Genomic DNA, 27,844 nt, shown 5'->3' with positions numbered 1-27,844 from the left:
ACCTCAGATGCGAAGTTAGAATTGCATAGAAGTTCATGCTGCTTCACATGGAGGGTCCTGCTGCTGTTTGAGTGCCTAAAGGAAGCTATATTCCCCCAAATCTAGTCCCTAAGGGCAGGTAGGGCCACAGCAGTGCTGTGGCAAGGTGCTTTAGTAATTTTAACCGGGTGTTGGCTTTAGGCTGCTCCGGTTTGGGCATTAAGGGGTTAATCGTTTTGATACTAGTGGTGCAATCTTACTAAGGCTTTAGGTACATACTGTGAAAATTTCAAAAGGATTACTTAATTTTTCACTGTTTTGCAAAATTGTGTGCCTTTTTTATCTCTTAAAGGCACAGTAACGTTTCTTCAAATTGTGTTTTTTTATTTGATTAAAGTGATTTCCAAGCCTGCTTGTGTATTCTACTAGTCTGTTAAACATGTCTGACACCAAGGAAAATCCTTGTTCAATGTGTTTAGAAGCCATGATGGAACCCCCTCTCAGAATGTGTCCCACTTGTACTGATATGTCTATACACTTTAAAGATCATATTGTTGCACTTAAGAATGTGGCCCAAGATGATTCTCAGACTGAAGGTAACGAGGGTAGCCCGTATGCCTCTCCCCACGTGTCACAACCAGTTACGCCCACGCAAGCGACGCCTAGTACCTCTAGTGCGTCTAACCCTTTTACATTACAAGACTTAGCGGCAGTCATGGATAATTCTCTTGCAGCTTTCTTATCTAAACTGCCCGTGTTACCTTCAAAGCGTGATAGCTCCGTTTTAAGAACAGATTATGAGCATTCTGACGCTTTGGTAGCTGTATCCGATATACCCTCACAACGCTCTGAAGTGGGAGCGAGGGATTTGATGTCTGAGGGAGAAGTCTCTGATTCAGGAAGGGTTCCTCCTCAGACAGATTCAGATACATTGGCTTTTAAATTTAAACTAGAACACCTCCGCGTTTTGCTCAGGGAGGTATTAGCTACTCTGGATGACTGCGACCCTTTGGTGGTCCCAGAGAAATTGTGTAAAATGGACAAGTACCTAGAGGTCCCTGTTTACACTGATGCGTTTCCGGTCCCTAAGAGGATTGCGGATATCGTTACTAAGGAGTGGGAAAGACCAGGGGTCCCCTTTGTTCCCCCTCCTGTTTTTAAGAAGATGTTCCCCATATCTGACCCCATGCAGGACTCGTGGCAGACGGTCCCTAAGGTGGAGGGGGCTGTTTCTTCACTTGCTAAACGCACAACCATACCAATTGAAGACAGGTGTGCTTTTAAAGACCCTATGGATAAAAATTAGAGGGTTTACTTAAGAAAATTTTTGTTCAACAAGGTTTTCTTCCCCAAGCTATTGCCTGCATTATTCCTGTAACTACTGCAGCTGCTTTCTGGTTTGAGGCGCTGGAAGACTCGCTCCAGACGGAGACCTCATATGAGGAAATTATGGATAGAATTAATGCTCTAAAGCTAGCTAATTCTTTCATCACTGACGCCGCTTTCCAAATAGCTAAGTTAGTGGCAAAAAATTCAGGTTTCGCCATTTTGGCGCGCAGGGCTCTATGGCTAAAGTCCTGGTCGGCCGATGTGTCGTCTAAATCCAAGCTTTTGAACATCCCTTTCAAAGGAAAGACCCTCTTCGGGCCTGAATTGAAAGAGATTATTTCAGAAATCAGCGGGGGAAAAGGCCATGCTCTCCCTCAGGACAAGTCCTTTAAGACAAAGAACAAAGCTAATTTTCGTTCATTTCGTAATTTCCGGACCGGCCCCGCTTCATCCTCTCCAGCTGCAAAGCAAGAGGGCAACGCTTCACAGCCCAAGGCAACCTGGAAATCTTACCCGGGCTGGAATAGGGGTAAACAGGCCAAAAAGCCTGCAGCTGCCACCAAGACAGCATGAAGGGGTAGCCCCCGATCTGGGACCGGATCTAGTAGGGGGCAGACTCTCTCTTCGCTCAGGCCTGGGCAAGAGATGTACACAATCCTTGGGCATTAGAGATTATATCCCAGGGATATCTTCTAGAATTCAAGGACTCCCCTCCAAGGGGAAGGTTCCACATTTCTCGTCTGTCTACAGATCAGACAAAGAAAGAGGCGTTCTTACGCTGTGTAGAAGATCTACATACAATGGGAGTGATTACCAATGATCCAGGAAGGTCAATATATGACTACCGTGGATCTAAAGGATGCATACCTACACATTCCTATCCACAAAGATCATCACCAGTTTCTCAGGTTTGCTTTTCTGGACAAGCATTACCAGTTTGTGGCTCTTCCCTTCGGCTTAGCCACTGCTCCCAGAATTTTCACAAAGGTGCTAAGGTCCCTCCTGGCGGTTCTAAGACCGCGGGGCATAGCAGTGGCGCCTTACCTAGACGACATCTAATTCAGGCGCCGTCTTTCCAAAGAGCCAAGTCTCACACGGAGATTGTATTGTCCTTTCTGAGGTCTCATGGGTGGAAGGTGAACATCAAAAAGAGTTCTCTTTCCCCTCTCACAAGGGTTCCCTTCCTAGGGACTCTAATAGGCTCGGTAGAAATGAAAATATTTCTGACGGAAGTCAGAAAATTAAAACTCTTAACCACTTGCCGAGCTCTTCATTCCATTCCCCGGCTATCTGTAGCTCAGTGCATGGAGACAATCGGATTAATGGTAGCAGCAATGGACATAGTCCCTTTTGCTCGGATACACCTCAGACCACTGCAACTATGCATGCTCAAACAGTGGAATGGGGATTATGCAGATTTGTCTCCTCAAATTCAGTTGGACCAGGAGACCAGAGATTCTCTTCTCTGGTGGTTGTCTCAGGATCACCTGTCTCAGGGAATATGTTTCCGCAGGCCAGAGTGGATCATTGTAACGACCGACGCCAGTCTGTTAGGCTGGGGTGCGGTCTGGGACTCCCTGAAAGCTCAGGGCTTATGGTCTCGGGAAGAAACTCTTCTCCTGATAAACATTTTGGAACTGAGGGCGATATTCAACGCTCTTCAGGCATGGCCTCAACTAGCTGCGGCCAAATTCATCAGATTTCAGTCGGACAACATCACGACTGTAGCTTACGTCAATCATCAGGAGGGAACAAAGAGTTCCCTAGCGATGACGGAAGTAACCAAAATAATCAGGTGGGCGGAGGATCACTCCTGCCATCTCTCAGCAATTCACATCCCAGGAGTAGACAACTGGGAGGCGGATTTTCTAAGTCGTCAGACTTTTCACCTGGGGGAGTGGGAACTCCACCCGGAGGTATTTGCCCAGCTGACTCAGCTATGGGGCACTCCAGAGTTGGATCTGATGGCGTCCCGTCAGAACACCAAACTTCCTCTCTACGGGTCCAGGTCCCGGGATCCCAAGGCGGTATTGATAGATGCTCTAGCATCGCCTTGGTCCTTCAATCTGGCTTATGCCTTTCCACCGTTTCCACCTTCTCCCTCTTCTGGTCGCCAGAATCAAGCAGGAGAAGGCTTCGGTGATTCTGATAGCGCCTGCGTGGCCACGCAGGACTTGGTATGCAGACCTAGTGGACATGTCATCTGTCCCACCATGGACACTGCCATTGAGGCAGGATCTTCTAATACAGGGTCCGTTCAAGCATCCAAATCTAATTTCTCTGCGTCTGACTGCTTGGAGATTGAACGCTTAATTCTATCAAAGCGTGGTTTCTCTGAGTCAGTTATAGATACTCTGTTTCAGGCTAGAAAGCCTGTCACCATGAAAATCTACCATAAGATATGGCGGAAATATCTTGGTGTGAATCCAAGTGTTACTCATGGAGTAAGATTAGGATTCCCAAGATATTGTCTTTCCTCCAAGAAGGATTGGAGAAAGGATTGTCAGCTAGTGCCTTAAAAGGACAGATATCTGCTCTGTCTATCCTTTTACACAAGCGTTTGGCAGAGGTACCAGACGTTCAAGCGTTTACTGAGGCTTTAGTCAGAATCAAGCCTGTTTATAAACCCGTGGCTCCGCCATGGAGTCTAAATCTAGTTCTTTCAGTTCTTCAAGGGGTTCCGTTTGAACCTTTACATTTCATAGATATTAAGTTGTTATCTTGGAAAGTTTTGTTTTTGGTAGCTATCTCTTCTGCTCGGAGAGTCTCAGAATTATCTGCCTTACAGTGTGATTCACCTACCTGGTGTTCCACGCAGATAAGGTAGTTTTGCATACCAAACCTGGTTTTCTTCCTAAAGTTGTTTCTAACAAGAATATTAGCCAGGAAATAGTTGTTCCTTCTCTGTGTCCTAATCCTTCTTCGAAGAAGGAACGTCTGTTACACAATCTTGATGTAGTTCATGCTTTAAAGTTCTATTTACAAGCAACTAAGGATTTCAGACAAACATCTTCCTTGTTTGTTATCTATTCTGGTAAGAGGAGAGGTCAGAAAGCGACTGCTACCTCTCTTTCCTTTTGGCTGAAAAGCATCATCCATTTGGCCTATGAGACTGCTGGCCAGCAGCCTCCTGAAACTATTACTGCTCATTCTACCAGAGCAGTGGCTTCCACATGGGCTTTTAAAAATGAGGCTTCTGTTGAACAGATTTGTAAGGCAGCGACTTGGTCTTCGCTGCATACTTTTTCCAAATTTTCCAAATTCGATACTTTTGCTTCTTCGGAGGCTATTTTTGGGAGAAAGGTTTTGCAAGCAGTGGTGCCTTCCATTTAAGGTACCTGTCTTGTTCCCTCCCTTCATCCGTGTCCTAAAAGCTTTGGTATTGGTATCCCACAAGTAAAGGATGAATCCGTGGACTGGATACACCTTACAAGAGAAAACAGAATTTATGCTTACCTGATAAATTACTTTCTCTTGTGGTGTATCCAGTCCACGGCCCGCCCTGGCAATTGAGTCAGGTAAAAAAAAAAATTGTTTAAACTACAGTCACCACTGCACCCTATGGTTTCTCCTTTTTCTTCCTAACCTTTGGTCGAATGACTGGGGGGTGGAGCTAGAGGGGGAGCTATATGGACAGCTCTGCTGTGTGCTCTCTTTGCCACTTCCTGTAGGGAAGGAGAATATCCCACAAGTAAAGGATGAATCCGTGGACTGGATACACCACAAGAGAAAGTAATTTATCAGGTAAGCATAAATTCTGTTTTTTGGATTTTTACCTTTTGAGGTTCTCTTCTTTGGATGAGACTTCAGGACTTTGTCCATTGCTCCTTAGCGGTCTTTGCCGCCTTATGGGAGGGCCTTGTGTCTTTTTTCCTACTTCAGGGATTTAGTCATTCCCTATCAGGGATGATAGGCCGTGTTGTCTCCTTCTCCAAGCTTCGCTTAGGGGTTTTCTACCGGGGTTTAAGATGCTCTGCATTCTTTTTCCTTAGGTACAGTCCTCTGGTACTCCTGAGGAGATTATGGAGACTAGCCTTTGTTTTATTCACTCTTCGGGTGACTTTGTCCTCAATGTTTTCTCTGGGTGTTGTTTTAACGCTTTTTTGGGCTCTTCGCTCTTAGTGTGACTCTGTCGTACTTTAGCTCCTTTTTGGAGTGTTGGACTCCTGCAAGGGCTTTTCTCTTCCTTCGGGTTGGGATTTCCAAGTGAGTCTTGTTGATGATTTTTATTTGGATTTGTTTCCTCAGCCTATGGCTTCATGTCTTATGAGTTTGGGCGCTGTTCCTTTCCGTACTCTCCCCTTCGGAGGGTAGTTTGTCCTCCTTATGGGGGTGGGGTTTTCCTCTCTCTGGAGGTTGGTTGTCTTGTCCAGTGTGCAGGTTGTTGGAACAGGTGTTTTTATCCTCTAGAGGAGAGTGATCCGCTCTCTGTGGTTCTGTTTCATCTGGGGAGATGATGTCTCCATGTTTGAGACTGTCATGGTGTGTCGTACTGGGTCTTCTGAGGGCTCTATTGCATTTTCTCCGTTCCTCTCCTATGGGGTTCTCTTTGGAGTTCCTATTGTTAGAGCTCTTGGGTTGGCACCCGAGCTCGGTTCGGGTAGCTGAGTCCATCCTTTTCCGTCCTCTTTTTGGGGATTGGTGTTTGGGGGATTTTCTGTTCCCCTGTCTTTCAGACCTGACAGCCAGCTGTAGTGGCCTGTGGGTTACTTTGCTGCTTAGCAGGCGGAAGGTTTGCGGTTTGAAATCAGGTGCAGCCGTTTGCACCTTGTTTGTGTGTTGACAGACTTTTGCCAAGACTCTATTGTTCGCCTTTGGGTCACTGTGGTACGGTGAGCTTTTTTGAGGTTTCTGTTCAAGATATGTGAGTAGGACGGGCGGCTTTTTGGTTAAGCCTGTGCTGGGTCCACTACTTTATGGATGTTTTGCAGTCTGTCGGTTACTGTTTGTTACCTATCTTTTGCTGCTCTTACTTTCCTGCAAGTATTTTAATTCAAAGTCATCCTGGTATGACTGTAACGTGTGGTGTTGACCCAAGGGTTTGCCTTTCTGGGTTTGCTGCACATATATCGGTTTCTGAAGACTCAATATTTTCAGTTTCCTTGCGTCTTGTGGACTCTGTCTTTAGTTGTCTTTTATGGTGCAGTTGCACTATCTTTAGGAGAAATTCTTCTCTGTGTCGGATTCCCGGTTTTAACCTTGGGGTTTCTGTACATTCTGGGGTCTGGGCGTTGCCTCCCCTTGCTTCTCACGACTGGTTTCGGTCTCTGTGAGCTTGACTTGGTTCTTGGTGTTTCCTTTTCTTGGAAACTGTTATACCCCTTTTAGGGTCTTCTGGGAATCCTTGCTTGTTCCTCTGTATCCTTCCCATTTGGGAGTTTATGTTAGTTGATCCCCTTCTCTGGTACAGGGTGTGTGGTTGAGGACCGCTTACTGGGCGACGGTGTCTCCTGGAGGCGTGCTGGCTCAGTTGTGTTTTTCTCTGCGGTCTCTAGCAAGGCTGGTGGACTATCTGCGGGTCAGTGTCCTTGGTGCCTTTTCTTTTCAAAATTTCTCGGCTTCGGACGAAGCAGGGTTTTTTGTTGGGTAGATGTTTTCAAGCCTCGTGCCCTCAGAAGCTTGGGTATTGTTTTCCCAAAAGTAATGAATGCAGCTGTGGACTCTTTCCATTTATGAAGAAAAACTTAAATTATGCTTACCTGATCATTTTCTTTTCTTCAGATGGAAAGAGTCCACAGCTCTCCGTCCGTGTTTTTCTGGAGTGTCTGTTATTTTTTTTTCTGGCACCTTTTTCACCCTGATTTTCTTCTACTGTTCATTGTTCCTCGGCAGAATGACTGGGGTATGAGGGAAGTGGGAGGGGTATTTAAGACTTTGGCTGGGGTGTCTGCCTCCTCCTGGTGGCCAGGTTCTAAATTCCCAAAAGTAATGAATGCAGCTGTGGACTCTTTCCATCTGAAGAAAAGAAAATTACCAGGTAAGCATAATTTAGGTTTTTATATAATATAATTGCCTAATCAATTTGTTTTGCTCTGGTAGCTTTCTTTGACTAGGTCTACTATCACTGATGCCTGATGATGCACCTACACTGGCTCCCAACCACCTACCAATTCCCCTGCCCTCATATGTGGATTTTAATCTTAATCTTCATTGAGTTTTATTAAATCTATTATGATCTCCACTATTTGGGATATAGGTGATCTTAGACACTCCATTTCAATGCTGATCTTAGATACTCCATCTCAATGTTGATCTTAGACATTTCCTCTCAATGCTGACCTCTTTACTCGAAAATTTAACTGCCTGGGCTTTAAAAAAACAAACAAACTTAGAGCAGGGAAGGTTCAAAATAGACAATATAAACTTGTCATGACTATTTTGGTAAGCAGTAAATAGCCTAATATTCATACTGTTTATGAAATTATCTGGCAATATGAGGTTATTTGTCCTATTAACATATAATATTTCCTTTTTAAAATAGGTAGAGTCCACGACTTCATTCTTTACTGTTGGGAAATACAACACCTGGCCACCAGGAGGACAGACACAAGCCAAAGGCTTAAATATCCCTCCTGCTTCCTCATCACCCCAGTCATTCTTTGCCTTTCGTCCCGTTAGGAGGTGGCAGAGAAGTGTCAGAAGATTTGGAGAGTCTTAAAAAAAAGGTATCTGCCCTTTGAGATAGGACTGGAGTTTAAAGTAGTCATGTCAACCTCTCAGTGAGAGTATTGATAAAAGTTAAGTCTGGAGATGCAGGGAAAGTTTTTCTGCGAAACCATCCAGACTACTGCTAACAGCTCCTAAGCAATCAGTGTTGACGAGTTTCACTGCCTGCTTTCTCTCACTCAAGTCCATGTCAGGAGCGCTGCTATAAGACTGTCACACTTGAAAGGCTGTGTTCTGTTCCACAGCATTGATCCAGGAGGTAAGATCGTTCCAATTTTTACACATAAAACGCTATCACAGGGTGTCAGTATATACCTGGGTTATAAATATAATTTATTTATATTATTCTTTAAAATAACCTCCAATAAAAATGTATATACGGAACAATTGAAATTAATATTTATTCCTAAATTCTTGAGATTAGTTAAATTTATAAACACATTGAAATATATTAAGTAGCTTTGAATCAATTATACACGCTTATTCCGTTACAATATTGTATACAGCAGACCATAAAAAAATATACCTTTAAAATTAACCTTACAATGAATCGCATTAAAATACTACAATAAAATACCAGGATATGGACCGCTAACTTCACAGTGTTTAGATAAACAATATACCAAGATACTTCACCCAAATCTTACTGGATCTCAGTAGATTTAAGATAACTTTCAGACAAGTATAATTAAGCAACTTAGCCCACAAATGATTCTATATAACTTCAATTAAAAACACCAGAAATTATATATATAATATTAATTTTAAACAGCCAATTTATATGCCAATTTATCTGAGCTGATATAACCTCTTATTTAGCTACAATAAGGCAAATTCGAAAATATATTTATAGCAATAACTGTAATTAATTTATGATATTAAAATACAAAATTCTTTCTAAACATTAATATTTAATACCAGTATGTTTACTACCCTTGGTCTAATTAATATTAATGTAAGAATAAATTCTCCTTTTAAATCACAACTATGATATAACAGGATTTAAATATTAAAGTATGAAACAACCATTTATACATTACTAAATAACCAAATGAGTGTTCCGCTTCCAGAATTTCTTGTGGGTCATCTAAGAAGGATTTATCCACTATGCGCAAAGGTACAGGCCTCAAAACTGTTATCTCCCTTTGTTCAAGAAAGTGTCCCAAAATGGCAAAGAATATACTTGGCACAAAGCCTGTTTTTTTGTTTTGTTTTTTTTTATTGTAAATTTTTATTCGGTTTCAAAAGTATAGGTAACAATTGGGGACACGCAGGACCCCAGCTCCAATAGACACAAACAAATGGAACAGACACGCATATCCGGTTAAACTTATTGTCAAAACATTGATAAAGTACATATAAAAACAATAAACAAGGTGCCTATGTCCCCAAGGGCAGACTAGGATATAGAAGTTCAGTCAGTCATATAAATGGAAGACATCAGATTGACTTGCGTTTTTCTATTTTAAAGAAACCAATATAGATCTGACCATTGGGAACTCACACTTCTGTAATATAATATTTTTGGGAAAGGGGACCAAAAGGGGAGAATGGGTAAAATGAGGGAGTTGGTGGTGAAAATAGTTCACCTAGATGGAACCCTGATGTGGGCTCAGAATGGGGGGGGGGGGAGATAGTACATAGAAATTAAGTTTAGTACTCCAAGAATCAGTATAGGGAATATGTGCGGTAGACAAAAAGAGGCTCTCAGAACAAAAAGCTTTTGTACTTCAGGGGGAGAGTATTTCAGCAACACACAGTATTATATCAATCTCTCGACATACTATTAGGATAATCTAAAACGACAATGTTTAGCAACATGAGGAAGGAGGATGTATGAATTAAAGGATCACTAAAAGAGCTCAAGACTGCACCTAGTAACCACTGTACTTAACGCACATCATACCTAGCACAGACAGTACCTAGAACACACAGTACCCGGTACAAACAGTGCCTAGCATAGACATTACCTAACATAGACCTAACCTAGCACACCTGGGAACTAGTGCACACACGGCACCTAGCGCACACGGCACCTAGCACAAACAGCACCTAGCACACACGGCACCTAGCACACACGGCACCTAGCACACACGGCACCTAGCACAGACAGCACCTAGCACGAACAGTACCTAGCACAAACAGCACCTAGCCTAGACAGCATCTATCACCCAGTTGGGAGGTCCCTAGAGGATCTTAGGGCGAACAAACACTCCTAAATAACTGCTCATTGTACCTAGCACACGCACTGTACCTGGCGCACGCACTGTACTTAGCACTCCCTATACCTAGCACACGCACTGAACGTAGCACGCACCGTTCCTAGAGACCACACTCTGCCTAGACTACACTGTACCTAGCACACGCACAGCCACTAGCACACGCACCGTACCTAACACACCCTCTATACCTAGCACAAACTGCACCTAGCACAGACTGCACCTAGCACACACAGTGTTCAGCACTCACAGTACCTAGCGCAGATAGTATGTAGCACAAACAGTACCTAGGACACACTGTTCCTAGTACGAACAGTACCCAGCATAAACCGTACCAGGCACAGATAGTACCTAGCCCAAACAGTACCCAGAACAAATAGAACCTAGAACGCACTGTACCTAGGACAGACCGCACCTAGAGCAAAACTGCACCTAGCGCAAAACTGCACCTAGCGCAAACTGTACCTAGCGCAAATAGCACCTATCATAAACAACACCTAGCACACACGGCACCTAGCACACACAATACCCAGTACCTAACCCAGATAGTACCTAGCATAAACAGTACCTAGCACAAACAGTACCTAGCACATACAGAACCTAGCACACACAGTTCCTGGTACAAACGATACCCAACATAAACCGTACCAGACTCAGATAGTACCTAGCACAAACATTACCTAGCGCAAATAGAGCCTTGCACGCACTGTACCTAACACAAACAGTACCTTGGATAAACAGAATGTAGCACACACTGGACCTAGGATAAACAGTACCAGGCCCCATTGTCATGTAATTTTAAGGTTGCCTATTCAACTGGGTCACGTCAGAGCCTCCCTATGAGAAAGCAAACGAGTAGTATAGAGAAACAATAGTAAATAACTATATGTTAAAGTACACTTCTAGTATTATGTATATATATATATACTCCTACATGTCGCTTTATACCCAAGATACGGTGTTGGAATATCAAAAGCATTAACTGCTTCACTATCCCTGTACATTTCTCCAGGGGCCACCCACCAGCCCCCGAAGACTGCTGACATGCAGAGGTGATGACAGCGTATTAGGTGAAATACCCTGGGTATGACCTTGAATTAACTAATAAATATAATATTAAGGTAGCATGGTTCAGGCAATATAAAAAATGGCAGACTTGACTCTTATGCTTAAAAACTAGGAGTGCAAACTGTAGTAACCTATGAGATATAGAGGTAATTAGAACATAGGCAAGTATAAATGGCTAAAATGGACGTAATGCGCTATGGAGATTATAAGATATTGACAACCTATAAAAGCAAATTTTAAAGTAAATTTTAATAGAAAGTGTAACTTATTAATGTACTGAACCAGTATATATGCCTTAAAGTGTGAAGAAACAGGCATTGTGTCCATAATGGAAGAGCTTAACCCACTCCTATTTTAAAGATATTTTTCGAGTCTTGTGGAGGCAAAGTCTCATCAGTAAATGGAAGGGCTGCTACATAGAACATGGGGCAGGTAGGAGTTGGCACATACATTACCCATCCCACTGGGCTAACAAATTCTGAACTTTGGGACCCATTGTCAACAGGTGTTGTCGAAGATATAGCTTGAGTGAGCATTATGCACTTATACGCTGTTGTTGAAAAGGCCTACTGACACTAAACAGTTTGCTGAGTTATAGGCCTCTGAGTTATGGCATCTGTAAAAGAATCTGTATCGTTAGCTTCAGTCCTTTGTCGGTATTAGGCTCATGGTATTTGTGTCACAATGGTTATTTATATCACCATCATACAGCTTCAGTGTAGTTATAGTTTATGTGCCTTTCTCTTAATTATAGCTTGTGGGATTATATTGCTCCGAGTGCGAGTTATAACTGTTCATGTTTGAATTGTGTCTGGTCCGGTATCTGTTACTGATTTTACTCACATGTGGTCCAATACAGGTTTTACACCACTATGTTGGCGTTTTAGTCTCCCGTCAGTCCCATCAGTGGAGGTCTCTGTAGCTGTGGTAGTTCTCTAGTGATATGCAGCTTATCTCCCTGTCAGGTTTCTTTTTTCCCCAGCAGCGCTGCACAGTTAGTAGCGTATGCCTGTCTCCTGATTGCAAGGCCTCAGCTTCAATCGATTCTCAAGGTGCAGTTCCGTCCCCAGTATGAGTCTCCGATCTGTGTTCGGGCTCCGTCTCCCTTCCACTGCATTGCGGAATGACAATCTGGTCTCCTCCTAACCATGTCAGCTCGAGTAGCGTAGCTCCGTCTGCGGGGTAGGCCCCAAATCTTCACTCGATCACCGCCTGGGATCTAATGCCCTTTAACGGCTCTTTATGGCTATAAGTGGGTCACTTTAGCGATGCATGCGGCATCGTCTAACCTATTAGGGTTTCTCCAGTGCTCCGTATCTGTCGGGCCTTCCGTTGAAAAAGTGTGTCGGGATAGTTCCTTGTTTTTAGATGTCTGGCGGAGAGTTGCTTTTGATCTTCCGATCAGTGTGGCATTATAGATCTTGGGGTCCGTAGTATGGATTAAAGGCAGTTGATAAGTTCCAGTCGAGCTCCGTTCCCTGTGAGCCACTGTTTCTTACTTTAGCAGAGCATTCTGTAATTGCGGTGGCTGCTTGAGAGTGTAGTGCGTTGTTTCTTTTGCACCCTGCCCGTTAGGTCATCTCTACTATATCTTCGAGTTAATTGTTGCTTGTCATGCACCTGTTTAAAGATTCGTCCCTTAGGTGCAGAATAAATGTATTAAATCACATTATTATACCCTATATGTGCCATTGACTTTGCAGAGCTTCAGGACATTGCAGCCATCTCTGTCAGTGGTCGGCTCCGCCCCCCACAAAGCCTGTTTATTTTCCTGTCCAAAACTTATGCTTCTTTGAGCCTGTGCATCCTTTGTCTACTGTGTGTGTAGGTCTCTTTAAAAAAATAAAAGAATCCATCCTCCTTTTCTTTAATCATTCCCACAAGAATTGGATAGGCCCTTGCTGATGCTTGTCCCTGATTGGTTATTTGGAGACGCCTCCCTGATTGGCTTATTTGGATTTGCAATTCGTTTGGCTGTCATACCATTTCTGAACTATTTGTGGCAGCAGATAACCAGAAATGCAGTTTTACCATCAAATATTGCTGCAGTTTAAATATCTAAAAAAAAATTTTTTATCAAATACACTATTTCTAGTATTAACAAACCAAATGTTCCATGTGTATTGGATAGAATATACTCCACTTATAATATCTTAAAAATGCGTTTAAAAATCATATCTTCTATAAAAATATTTAAAAGGACTATAATACCTTCATCATGGACTCAATTACTTTCTCAGTTATCTTAATATCACATACATACCTTGAGATCAGCAATCAGATGTAATTTCACATAATTATATATATACTGGACTATTATCCCATATTAATATATATATTGCATATCTGTACATCTCTTGCTGAGTGTATAAAACATATGATACCATCCACAGCACCAATTACATATACACCTATTAGATGCCTGAAAAATTTAAGAATATGCTATCCATTTTGAAACAAGTTGATTAAACATTTTATATTTGTTATCAAATATTTATCTAATATGTTACTGTTAGGCCTTTCTTCTTAGATCCACAAATACACATTTATTCAATTTACGTGGACAGTCTGAGGTATACATTAATTTATCTAAGAACTATGTAGATAATTTGTTATCAAAAGTACATAGGTTAATATATTTTGAAATCTTGATTCTTAGGCCTTCAATTTCCCATATGTTAGCTGTAACATGAGTTCAGATTCTTTGTATATCTAAAACTCAGCATGGCACAATTTAACACTTAGACGATAAGGGCCATTTCCCCTGAGTATGTTTGTATTTCATTATCAGTTCAGACTGAGCGACTGTTCTCTACAGGGGTCCCTGTGATCTAAGTAATGAATTTCTTAGGCTTAATTGATTTAGAGATTTCAATCTAGAAAGGCTATCCAACAATAATTTGAGACCGTAACTGAGGATCCAGGGTTAATATCCTCTGAAGGGGGTTTAGTGAACAGTTGGGGTTAATCAGTGTATTAATTATTTACATGCTGCTTTGTGTAATTTTTTTCCTGGGCTGATAAACTGTGTGTTTTTGGCTGGACCAAACAGGTTTCACTTTTAAGTTTCACTTTCGTTTTTGAAAGTGTTGCACAGCTCCTATTACTTGCTGTACTTGTAATAACAGGGGAAGTACTGTCTTGCACTCCATGTGACCGGGTGTGGTCTATGTTCATTTCCTCCATTCTGGCTGAGACTTGAACCTGAGGAGAGCGTTTCCTCTGTTAACTGTCTGGGTCTAGGAGGTGGTGAGTGCCCCAGCCATTGGAAGTATAAAGGTGCAGTTTTCTATAATAAAAAACATTTTTATTTGTGTCCTTCTGTGGGTATAACCTGAGCTATGGAGGACTCTGACATGTTAAAAGGTACTTCTAACTTCTGTACTAAATCATACCTGTTTATATTATGAGGAGGTAGTGGTTTTCCCGACCACTCAATTATGTTCCACATGCCTTAACACTGTTATAAAGTCTAAGAAGGGAGATAAGCCTGCTAAGGCTCTTAGTCCCTCTGAGCCATCTGCCTCTCAGCTTCAGAGGGTGAACTTTCTGGGTCGGAGTCCTTAATGTCTAAGCCTCCTGCTGCGGAGGAACCGTCCTTTAGATTTAAAATTGACCACTTGCGTTTTTTATGAAAGGAGGTTCTGTCTACATTAGAAATTGCAGAGGCTGCACTGCCTGAAGAACCTATGATACCTAGACAGAGTTTACGAAGACAGGAAAGTTCCTTTGACTTTTCCTGTGCCGGTTAAGATGGCAAACATTATTTAGAATGAATTGGAAAGAATTGGTTCTTCCTTTTCCCCCTCGTCTACTTTTAAATGTTTTTCCTGGTCCTGGACTCTCAACTGGATTTGTGGGGCTCCATTCCTAAGGTGAATGGTGCTATCTCTACACTTGCTAAACATACTACTATACTTCTTGAGGATAGTTCTTCGTTCGGAGAGTGGATGGATAAGAAAATGGAAACCTTTCTGAGAAAGATGTTTCAACATAAGGGATTTATTCAATTTACGTGGACAGTCTGAGGTATACATTAATTTATCTAAGAACTATGTAGATAATTTGTTATCAAAAGTACATAGGTTAATATATTTTGAAATCTTGATTCTTAGGCCTTCAATTTCCCATATGTTAGCTGTAACATGAGTTCAGATTCTTTGTGTATCTAAAACTCAGCATGGCACAATTTAACACTTAGACGATAAGGGCCATTTCCCCTGAGTATGTTTGTATTTCATTATCAGTTCAGACTGAGCGACTGTTCTCTACAGGGGTTCCTGTGATCTAAGTAATGAATTTCTTAGGCTTAATTGATTTAGAGATTTCAATCTAGAAAGGCTATCCAACAATAATTTATTAGGAGTTACCTCTCTTCTGAGACCGTAACTGAGGATCCAGGGTTAATATCCTCTGAAGGGGGTTTATTGAACAGTTGGGGTTAATCAGTGTATTAATTATTTACATGCTGCTTTGTGTAATTTTTTGGGCTGATAAACGGTGTGTATTTGGCTGGACCAAACAGGTTTCACTTTTATGTTTCACTTTTGTTTTTGAAAGTGTTGCACAGCTCCTATCACTTGTTGTACTTGTAATAACAGGGGAAGTACTGTCTTGCACTCCATGTGACCGGGTGTGGTCTATGTTCATTTCCTCCATTCTGGCTGAGACTTGAACCTGAGGAGAGTGTTTCCTCTGTTAACTGTCTGGGTCTAGGAGGTGGGGAGTGCCCCAGCCATTGGAAGTATAAAGGTGCAGTTTTCTATAATAAAAAACGTTTTTATTTGTGTCCTTCTGTGGGTATAACCTGAGCTATGGAGGACTCTGACATGTTAAAAGGTACTTCTAACTTCTGTACTAAATCATACCTGTTTATATTATGAGGAGGTAGTGGTTTTCCCGACCACTCAATTATGTTCCACATGCCTTAACACCGTTATAAAGTCTAAGAAGGGAGATAAGCCTGCTAAGGCTCTTAGTCCCTCTGAGCCGTCTGCCTCTCAGGACTCGGCGTCCCGTGAGATTACTACCCTTGCTACATTATCCACTCCACATGCAGTTCCTCATAGCACATCTAATCCTCCATCCGGAGGGGCCTTCTTCCTGCGGACTTTGCCGCACAGTTACAAACAGCGATGTCTGCGGCCCTCAGTGCATTACCTTGCTCCAACAAACGCAAGAGAAAGGTTAAACATAGCTCTCCTGAGTCGGAGTCATCTAAATATTTATCGGATTTAACTATTATATCCCAGTTATCCGATGATTAGTTAACCTCCGAAGCTTCAGACAGTGAACTTTCTGGGTCGGAGTCCTTAACGTCTAAGCCTCCTGCTGCGGAGGAACTGTCCTTTAGATTTAAAATTGACCACTTGCGTTTTTTATGAAAGGAGGTTCTGTCTACATTAGAAATTCCAGAGGCTGCACTGCCTGAAGAACCTATGATACCTAGACAGAGTTTACGAAGACAAGAAAGTTCCTTTGACTTTTCCTGTGCCGGGTAAGATGGCAAACTTTATTTAGAATGAATTGGAAAGAATTGGTTCTTCCTTTTCCCCCTCGTCTACTTTTAAAAGTTTTTCCCGGTCCTGGACTCTCAACTGGATTTGTGGGGCTCCATTCCTAAGGTGAATGGTTCTATCTCTACACTTGCTAAACATACTTGAGGATATTCTTGAGGATAGTTCTTCGTTCAGAGAGTGGATGGATAAGAAAATGGAAACCTTTCTGAGAAAGATGTTTCAACATATGGGATTTTTGTTTCAACCGGCGGCTGCAGGGCCCGCGGTTGCCAGACTGGCTACCTACTGGTGCGACTTTTTGTTGGAACTCATTAAAGGGACAGTCTAGTCAAAATTAAACTTTCATGATTCGGATAGGGCATGCAATTTTAAACAAGTTTCCAATTTACTTCTATTATCTAATTTACTCAATTCTTTAGATATCCTTTGTTGAAGAAATAGCAATGCACATGTGTGAGCCAATCACACAAGGCCTCTAGGTGCAGCAACCAATCAGCAGCTACTGAGCATATCTAGATATGCTTTTCAGCAAGTGATATCAAGAGAATGAAGCAAATTAGATAATAGAAGTAAATTAGAAAGTTGTTTAAAATGGCATGCTCTTTCTAAATCACGAAAGAAAAAAATTGGCTTTCATGTCCCTTTAAGGTGCAGTCTCCCCTCAAGGATATTCAAGACAGAATTAAAGCTCTGAGAATTGCTAATTCTTTTATCTGTGATGCGAACATGCAAATTATTTGCGGTCGTAGCCCGACGGGCGCTCTGGTTGAAGTCTTAGCCTGCTAAGTCCTGACTCCTTTCTCTTCCCTTCAAGGGAAAGATTTTATTTGGTCCAGGCCTAGACTCCATTATTTCTACGGTTACCAGAGGCAAGGGTGCTTTCCTACCGCAAGATAAGAACAAGTCTAAAGGACGACAATCTTCTAATTTTTGTTCCTTTCATTATGACAAATTTCAACGACAATAATCTTTCTCCAAGCCCGAGCAACCCAAGAGTACTTGGAAGCCAGCTCAGTCCTGGAATAAATCCAAGCAGAATAAGAAGCCCGCCAAAAACAAATCGGCATAAAGGGGCGGCCCCCAATCCGGGATCAGATCATGTAGGGGGCAGACTGTCTCTTTTTTCAGACGCTTGGTTCAAGGACGTACAGGATCCGTGTGTCCTGGAGGTGGTATCTCAGGGATACAAGATAGGCTTCAAATCTCAACCGCCAAGGGGCAGATTCCTCCTCTCGAAACTGTCTAGCAGACCAGAAAAGAGCGATGCCTTTCTAGTTTCGGGATCTATCCTCCTTAGGAGTTGTTGAACCAGTGCCTATCGAAGAAAGAGGTTTAAGGGTTTTATTCAAACCTTTTCGTGGTCCCAAAGAAGGAGGGAAAATTCCGCCCAATTCTGGACCTAAAGTGCTTAAACAAATTTCTCAGTGTCCCTTCCTTCAAGATGGAGACAATAAGGTCCATCCTTCCTTTAATTCAAGAAGGCCAGTTTATGACCACTATAGATCTGAAGGACACTTACCTTCATGTTCCTATCCACAGGGAACACTTTCAGTTCCTGGGTTTGCATTCCTGGACCAGCACTTCCAGTTCATTGCCCTTCCGTTTGGCCTAGCTACTGCTCCAAGAATCTTTCCGAAGGTTCTGGGGGCTCTTCTAGCCATTACCAGAACTCAGGGCATTGCAGTAGCCCCATACTTGGAGGATATTCTGGTGCAAGCACCATCCTTTTGTCTTGCGGAAGAATTCTCAGAGTCCCTTCTCAGTCTTCTTCGATCACATGGATGGAAGATAAACTTGGAAAAGAGTTCTCTTATCCAAAGTACCAGGGTGGAATTCCTGGGTACTATAATAGACTCCATATCCATGAGGATATTTATAACAGACCAGAGACATTGGAAGCTAACTTCGGCATGCCTTGCCCTCCGGACCTCCTTGAGTCCCTCTGTGGCTAAGTGCATGAAGGTGATTGGTCTCATGGTGTCCTGCATCATTCCTTTTGACAGGTTCAATCTCAGACCTTTACAACTGTGCATGCTGAGGCAGTGGAACGGCGATCATTTAGATCTGTCTCAACAGATTGTATTAGACAGCCGGTTGAGAGAATCGCTCTCTTGGTGGCTCTGTCCAGATCATCTGTCCCGAGGGACATGCTTCTTAAGACCATCCTGGGAGATTGTGACTGCGGATGTAAGGCTATCCAGATGGGGAGCTGTTTGGGGTGCCAGGAAGGCACAGGGGTTGTGGACTCAGGATGAGTCCTCCCTCCCGATCAATGTTTTGGAACTATGGGCAATCTTCAAGGCCTTGAAGGCTTGGCCACTTCTGGGTTTGCCCCAGTTTATCAGATTCCAATCAGACAATATAACCTTGGTGGTTTACATCAACCATCAGGGGGAAACAAGAAGTTCCTTGGCGATGAAGGAAGTATCTCAGATTCTGGAGTGGGCGGAGGTCCACAACTGTTCACTGTCAGGGATCCACATTCCGGGTGTGGACAACTAGTAGGCGGATTTTCTCAGCAGGCAATCCTTCCATCCAGGGAAATGGTCTCTCCATCCCGAGGTGTTTGCAGAGATATCTAATAGAGGATCTAATAGATGCACTAGCAGTGCCCTGGAGGTTCAAACTCATATATATTTTTCCTCCATTACCGCTTCTTCCTCGAGTGGTGGCCAATGTTCCCTCTAATTTTTTTTCTTTGTGTGCAATTATTTTTTTCTGTGTGCGGACTTGATACTGTGTACTCGGTAGTAAGTAACTCCACGGGCGTGACCACAATCTTATCTATATGGCACACATGAACTAATGCCCCCTAGCTGTGATAAACCATCAGATGCATTCAGATAAAAGGCAGCCTTTAAGGGTTTAGAAATCAGTTTATCAGAATATTTGGGTTTATCTTTCAACAAAGAATACCAAGAAAACAAAGCTAATTTGATGATAAAAGTTAAATTGGAAAGTTGTTAAAAAACTACATGCCCTATCTGAACCATGAAAGTTTAATTTGGATTAGCCTGTCCCTTTAAACCTTGTCCACCTGAGCCAACCTAGGTTTAATCTTTAGCAAAGGATTCCAAAAGAACAAAGCACAATTTGATAATAGGAGGTAATTGTAACGAATTGCATTCTTTATCTGAATCACAAAAGTTCAATTCTCTTTCACACACACACTGGCCTAACAAATGGATTTAAAATCTGTTTCTAAAGATCCGATACAAAGACACACATACATACTGTACATATATATATTGCTTAAAATTATATAATATATATATATATATATATATATATATATATATATAAAATATATATATAATATATATATCTCACATATATATCATATATATATATATATATCTCAATATATATATATATATCAATATATATATATATATAATATATCATATCTATATCATATGTGTATATATATATATATTACACTTTCAGGTTTCATTCTTGATGGACTGCTTTACTATTGCAGCACTTTACATACTGAGTATTTGCTGCAGGACTATACAGTGGTCACAATCTGACCATTGCATACCTTTATAGGAACTACATACTGACCAGTCCACTATAATATATATGTGTATGTAAGTAAAAAAGGAAGTCCTCCTGACAGAAGAGCTTAAAGCAAAATAAGACCATTTATTCCACCAATTATAAAATAGGTCAGTAAAATACAGCAAAGGCAACTGAAATGGCTATGATGGGAGGCCGGTGGGGAGGCTGTGGGGGCATATATATATATATATATATAGTTATCTTCCATCATTGAAGCGCTTCATTTTTATTTCTAGATTAAAAACATTTTGAACATTGTATATCAATTGTGAAATAAATATATAGGAACATCTAACAAACTGCACAGCATAACATTTTTGAATTAGGAACCTGTCACTAAAAAAAATATTCTTTTGTTCAAGAATGTGTTTCACCTCATAATATGAGGTGAAACACATTCTTGAACAAAATAATATTTTTTTAGTAGTGTTAAAAACGAACTCGTTATAGAGGCACCATAACTCACCTCACAATTTGACAGCTGGTGTCAGAAAGCACTAAGCCGTGGTAGGTGCACTAATATGAGCCTGTCATTCACCATGGGGATTGACATTGAATTAATATAGCTCTGATACTACGGAGAGATAAACAAGGCACTACTCCAATTAAAGAAGAGTCATTACAGAGCACAGTATGTGAGATGATCAGATAGCACTGCAAAGTTTTATCTCTCTAGAATAGAATATAGCATAGAGTGAGAGACTATAATTTAATTCAACGGATCCCATGAGCTGCTTAACACAGATGCCCCATGCAACACATCACAGTATATCGCAAAACCAATAAGAGTAATACATAAATAACAGCGTACTCGCATACAATGTCATATATTGTATCACACACAAAGTCCCAAAACTCAGAGTGCAGTCATATTTAACAGAATTAAACAGAAGACGTTGTGACATAAGTTTGGCACAAGAAAACACACATCAGCTTGTTAGCTAAACACACGGTTACACTATTAGATCGTGTTGATTCACTCACAGTTCTCTTGCAGAGTTTCCAGCCGCTCTGATCTTTGCTGTACGATAACAATTTCTCAGCTGCAGACCTGGCTAACTCTGTATACTCCATCACTGCGCAGGTATCTCAGGGCAGAAGGAATTAGAAATAACAATAACCCTCACAGATGTGCACAGCCAGTGTGTTAGGTTAGCCAGGGGCAGAACTTTTTTTCACTTTCTGCGATGAGATTTTTTTAATGAATATTTTTCTGCAAGTAATTTTGAAATGAAATTCGATTTTAAATTAGGCAGGTGCACTAATGCACCAACTATATTGCAATGTGTTGATTAACTGGAGAGTAAAGCAGTTTTAAAAGTTTTATAATATATTGCATTGCAAATTAGCTGCAGAAAAAAATTAAATTGTGTTATGTTTTTAAAATGTCTCAATTTTTTTTTCTTTGCTTTAGGTCTAACATTACATAATTAGAAGGTTAAATGTAATAAAAAGGTGCATTGCTCGCATTAACTTCTTAAATTCGTGAGTAAGAGCTTTGCAAACCATGAAGGACTAGGAGACGAGGTTAAATAAATACATACAAATAATATACAGTATATATATGTATATATACACACACACATACACACACTTTATATATATATATATACACATATATATATATACATATATATATACTGTGTATATATGGGTGTGTGTATATATATATATAAATATATATATGTGTGTGTAACTAATGCAGGGACATGGCAGATTTTATAATTATTTTTAAGTATGGCATGTGTCTGCAGGAATATGATTTTTTTTTTTTTTTTTTACAAATAAAAGGAATAGGCTTTCTATCATCTTAGACACTTAGAACCTAGTTTATGGCTTCATTTATTAATATACACCAGTAATTCACACCAAAGGTCATCTGCTAGGGTAATATAAAGTAATAAAGTAAATTAGGGCTCATGTTCCTAATAATTTGTGAAAACAGTTTAAATCTGTGCTCCATAAGAAGCTCCTAAATGAACAAACAAAAGTTTGTTATATGGTAAATGTTAGATACAGAAACACTTGTAAGTAATCTTGTTAAATTTACAGTTATTGGGGTATGACAAACATATATAAATAATTATTTCACAAAAGGAAAACTGAACTGAAAACCACTGCTGTCAATATGTGACCGATGTATAATGTGTTACACACACTAGTCACTAAACAGTACAAGCGGCATCACATTTTCAAAAAGCAAGTTTTTAACATTTGTAGCCTTTCTTAAAGACTGACATAACAGCAAAAAAATCCCCTCTCCAGTCTCCACACGGTAACAAACATCTCATAGAAGCTCAACATAACCCTTAGCCTCACCGTTCATTCCATGGACACGAGCGAGGGCTGTTAAGCTGTAAATCAAGCCTCGGCAGGCTTGTAGGAAGTAGTCACTGTGATATTCCCTCCCGCACTGGAAAGGCTAAGCAGTATGGTGGTGCCGCGTGAGTGGAGCAGCCCTCCTACACAGCTACTAAACAAAAACAAAGGATGTTAACCCCATGGCTTCCAAAATAGCTGCAGTGTATTACACAGAAATACATTGCAGCAATCTTTGTTAGCCATAGGATGGGGGTTAAAGGGGTAAGCAGTGCAGCCACTGTGATCAGATATGCACTGTGAGTCACGCAGAGGTAAGGAGGAGGAACTGACACGCAGTTGTTGTAAAGTAATTTCACAGCGTGCCGCGCAAAGAGGAAAGCTCAGCTCTATGCTCTGCACCTGTAATGTTAGGGCTCAATCTTTCTGCAGACAGGCTGCATTTTCTGCGATGATATCGCAGATCGCAGTATGTTCTGCCTGCCCTCTGCCCTCCAGTATTATTAAACGTGATGTCACCGACTGAGAGAAGCACATAAGTAGAGTGGAGACAGTCACAGCAGGAGTCAGTGTCTTAGCCTCCGGTGTTGCGCGGCCTGATGTGCTGGCTGCGCTACACCGAGAGGGAAGGTGCGCGCCCACCCTACCGCGCACCTTAAAGGGAACAGTGGTGGTGGCCCGCATCAAGCAGGAGCGGGTATCAGTAATCCTGATTGCTCCATCGTGGCCGCGAAGGACGTGGTTTGCGGATCTAGTGGGGATGTCCTCATCTCCTCTGTAGAAGTTACCTTGTCGCAGAGACCTGCTGATACAAGGTCCATTTGTTCATCAAAATCTAGATTCTCTGAGGCTGACTGTGTGGAGTGCTTAGTTTTAGCCAAGAGAGGTTTCTCTGAGAGTGTCATGGATGCTCTTATTTAAGCTCTTAAATCAGTTACTTGGCGTATCTATCACAAGGTGTGGAGAACCTACTTTTTCTGGTGTGAAGAGCGTGGTTTTTCCTGGCACAGAGTTAAGGTTGCCAGGATCTTATCTTTTCTCCAGGATGGGCTGGAGAAGGGCCTGTTGTATTCCTCAGCCTAGGGGTTGTCACTAAATGAGTATTTAGCAACAGATGTATGATTCTCACAAAAGAGGATACAAAAAGAGATGCTGTAAGAATTATTCTAAAATATAAATATTATATGCCTTGATTAGACAAAACCCTAACTATAGACAACTATTCAATCTGGGTTATTTAACAGATTAAATTAATACTCATATCTATCAAATATTAGTTGACATAAATCATTTTATTAATCACAAGATCAATACATACCTTGAGATCTGAAGGTATCAGATAACAACAGCTTAATACAACTTCAAAGCTTATATACACAATTTAAACCAATCAAATTAGAGCCTACCATAAGTGAAAGGCTAATTCTATATATGTTATCTTCCTTAAAAGTACTTATAATTTTTGGCTGACATATAGAAAATTCTATTTTAACTTGTTCATGTGCAGTCTATAGTGAGTTAATAATAATCTAGATCTAACTAGCAGTATGTAGTGTCTTGATTGACAGAGCAACTGAATGTAAGAAGCAGTAAGTATTGGTTTGATTGACAGGAGCAACTGAATGTACATGTAACGCAGTGCCCTTGAAAAAGCATTAACCCTTTACTTACTAAATTTTGACTAATATTATCTATGTTAATTACATTAATAACTCTACATTCCATTTTCTATATTTTATAACTCCACATTCCCATATTCTATATTTTATAACTCCACAGGGCCTTTCTGCTAATTCCCTGAGGGGACAGATTTCGGCCCTGTCGGTTTTATTGCACCAAAGACTGGTTGAACTTCCAGATGTGCATTCCTTTGTTAAGGCTCTGATTATGATCAGACCTGTGTTTAGATCTGGGGCTCCTCCTTGGAGCCTAAATCTTGTTCTTCAGGTTTTGCAACAGGTTCCGTTTGAGCCTCTGCATTCCGTTGACATTAAATTGTTATCTTGGAAGGTTCTCTTTTTATTGGCTATTGCCTCTGCATGCAGAGTTTCTGAAATCTCTGCATTGCAATGTTAGCTCCCTTATCTGATTTTTTCATGCAGATAAGGCAGTTTTACTTACTAAATTAGGTTTTCTTCCTGAGGTTGTGTCAGATCGCAACATCAATCAGAAGATTGTGGTTCCTTTCTTGTGTCCTAGTCCTCCATCGAAGAAACGCTTACTTCACAATTTGGATGGGGTTTGTGCCGTGACGTTCTATCTTCAGGATACTAAGGAGTTTAGACAAACTTCCTCCTTGTTTTTTGTCTATTCGGGGAAGCGTAAGGGGCACAAGGCTACTTCAACTTCCCTATCTTTTTGGTTAAGGAGTGTCATCCGCTTAGCTTACAAGACAGCGGGACATTGTCCTCCTGAGAGGATAACGGGTCATTCCACTAGAGCAGTGGCTTCCTATTGGGCCTTTAAGAACGAGGTCTCTATGGATCAGATTTGTAAGGCAGCTACCTGGTTCTCCTTACAAACTTTTTCAAAATTTTACAAGTTTGATGTTTTTGCTTGGGTTGAAGCAGCTTTCAGGAAAAAAAGGTTTTGCTGGCTGTGGTGCCCTCAGAATATGGTCCACCTCTTCCTTTTTGTTCCCTCCCGTTATTCATTCAGTGTCCTCTGGAGCTTGGGTATAGTTTTCCCAACAGAAAGGAATGAAACCTTGGACTCTCCCTATAATAGGAAGGAAAACATTATTTATGCTTACCAGATAAATTCCTTTCCTTCCGGATAGGTAGAGTCCACGGCCCCTGCCCGTTTTTTCTTGTCTATGTGCGGTCCCCTATTATTTATTTTATTCTTCTGGCACCATTTATACCCTAATGTTTCTCCTACTTTTCCTTGTTCCCTCCTCAGAATGACTGGGGTGATGAGGAAGTGTGAGGGATATTTAAGCCTTTGGCTGGGGTGTCTTTGCCGCCAGGTGTATTTCCCAACAGTAAGGAATAAAGCCGTGGACTCTCCCTATCCGGAAGGAAAGGAATTTATCTGGTAAACATGTTATGTTTTTTATTATTGTATCTCTATAAATATTAATATTATTATTATTATCATACTCTTTTTGTTGTTTCTATGGTGAAAAGTGCATCATATAAATATCACCCACTACTATGTTCAATAAAGACCCAGAAGCTGATTTGTTTTACTTTATTGTTGGCTTTTTAAGATCCTTCATCTCTTACTACATTGTCTAATGGTTATCATAGAACACCACAAAACAGATGGAACTCTTGGTAAATAAATATCTACTGTATAAATATATAAAATCTACAACAGAAAGGATCTATGTGGGTCAAGGGAACAGTTCTATCAGAAACAGTATGGAAAATGTCTGTAGTTATATATAGACAAATTTGCTTTGTTCTCTTGGTATTCTTAGCTGAAAGCTAAACCTAGGTAAGCTCATAAGCTAATTTCTAGGCCCTTGAAGGCCAGATCTTATATGAATGCATTTGACAGTTTTTCACAGCTAGAGGGTGTTAGTTCACGTGTGCCATATAGATAACATTGTGCTCACGCCCGTGGAGTTACTTAAGAGTCATCACTGATTGGCTAAAATACAATTCTGCCAAAAGAACTGAAATAAGGTGGCAGTTGCAGAGGTTTAGATACATGGTAATCACAGAGGTAAAAAGTATATTAATATAACAGTGTTGGTTATGCAAAACTGGAGAATGAGTAATAAAGGGATTATCTATTTTTTTTTAAACAATACATTTTTTGCCATTTACTGTTCCTAGAATAAGAATATTAAGAGTGGGAGGCAGTTAATAATACAGTATAAAATGCACCAGAACTTTGCTGTGAAGTTTTACATTCCTTTTGAATATGAATAGTCATATTCGCTCCCACAATTGGTGGACAAAATAAAATCAGTACACTTATGTTGTATATTAAAGATGTCTGCAGTATTGTATTTTTTCCACAGATACCTTCAGATCCCTGAAATATAACTTTATATATGTTCATAAAATTATTTTGTCTGCATCCGTATTTTTGCATTTAAGTGTGTGTATCTTTATATGCATGGTTGTATCTATCCATAATATGCAGTCCACATGCAACAGAACATTTTATGTAAAAACCACTAATAACTTCCATCATTTTAATGATTAACTGAAGTGTAAAGCTTTGTGTACTGAGAGAGCAGTAACTCCAGCAAACGCTAATGATTAATAAATCTACATTATGTACAGGTCCTGGGGTGTAACTGCACCACACACACAGATAGGAAGCTTGGTTGGGTAGTTTAGAAAAAAAACACACACACAGTCTATTAACAGAATAGTGTATTTACACATTCTAACATAATTCCAAGGTTTTCCGCTGCCACTGGCGCATTTATCAAAGCCACACGTTATTACATCCAGCACATTTTTTTCTAACAGTCTCAAATGTGCTGTAGTAATTAGGAAAAGCAAGAAATTGATGCAGATTTTGATATTTCCCATGGTCTCAATGTTTCTTTCTTGCTGTTGTTCAGTCAGTGTCAGGCCAGAAGTTCTTCACTCTCTTCCCCTGTGTCCACAGTGAATGGTGCAGGGAAAATAACCATACAGAACAGCCTATATGTCTGCATTAAAGGGACTGTCCCTTTAAGGTGGGGGATCTGCAGAAGGATTTTAGGTCTGATGTAGGAATGTTGCTACTAGGCAGTCTCTAGGCGACTGGGTATGATGGTAGCTGGGGTCACACAATGCTCCCTCCTAAAATTCCCCACTCTTGATCCAACCATATTTTTCACAATTGAGCAGTTATTTTACCTCATGGCTGCCAGTAATGTACAAATCATTCATTTTACCTCTTCAGCTGCTGCACCGCAAATAAACAGTAGTGATTTGACCCTCTTGACTGTCACACATTTCTTTCTGCTCCATATTTATAATGCATTGAGGCATTCAAAGCCTTTTTTTGTCTTCAAATTCTTTTTATTAAGAAACATTAATATACATCACAATTCCATTTACATCTGCATGAAAAACCTGATAACATGAATAGCAGAACTAGAACCATATTGGTACACACGCCTATAAAGCTGGTAGAACTATTAAAAAAATAGAGAATATAAATCAACATAATTCTGCAAGGGAAGTTAGAGATATCCTCATGGTTCCCAACTTTCAGACTGTAAAACTG

The 27,844-nt window shown here is 40.8% G+C and overlaps 1 protein-coding gene across 1 annotated transcript in view; it reads right to left on the bottom strand.

Annotated features, from left to right (window-relative positions):
* The window catches only part of AFMID (arylformamidase), a 138,296-nt gene that overhangs the window by 21,853 nt on the left and 88,599 nt on the right, over positions 1-27,844 (bottom strand). The gene's annotated exons all lie outside the window — the stretch shown is intronic.

The sequence above is a fragment of the Bombina bombina genome, chromosome 1, assembly GCF_027579735.1.
Source record: "Bombina bombina isolate aBomBom1 chromosome 1, aBomBom1.pri, whole genome shotgun sequence".
NCBI classification, from domain to species: Eukaryota; Metazoa; Chordata; class Amphibia; order Anura; family Bombinatoridae; genus Bombina; species Bombina bombina.
This window is presented reverse-complemented; position numbering and strand designations above follow the sequence as displayed.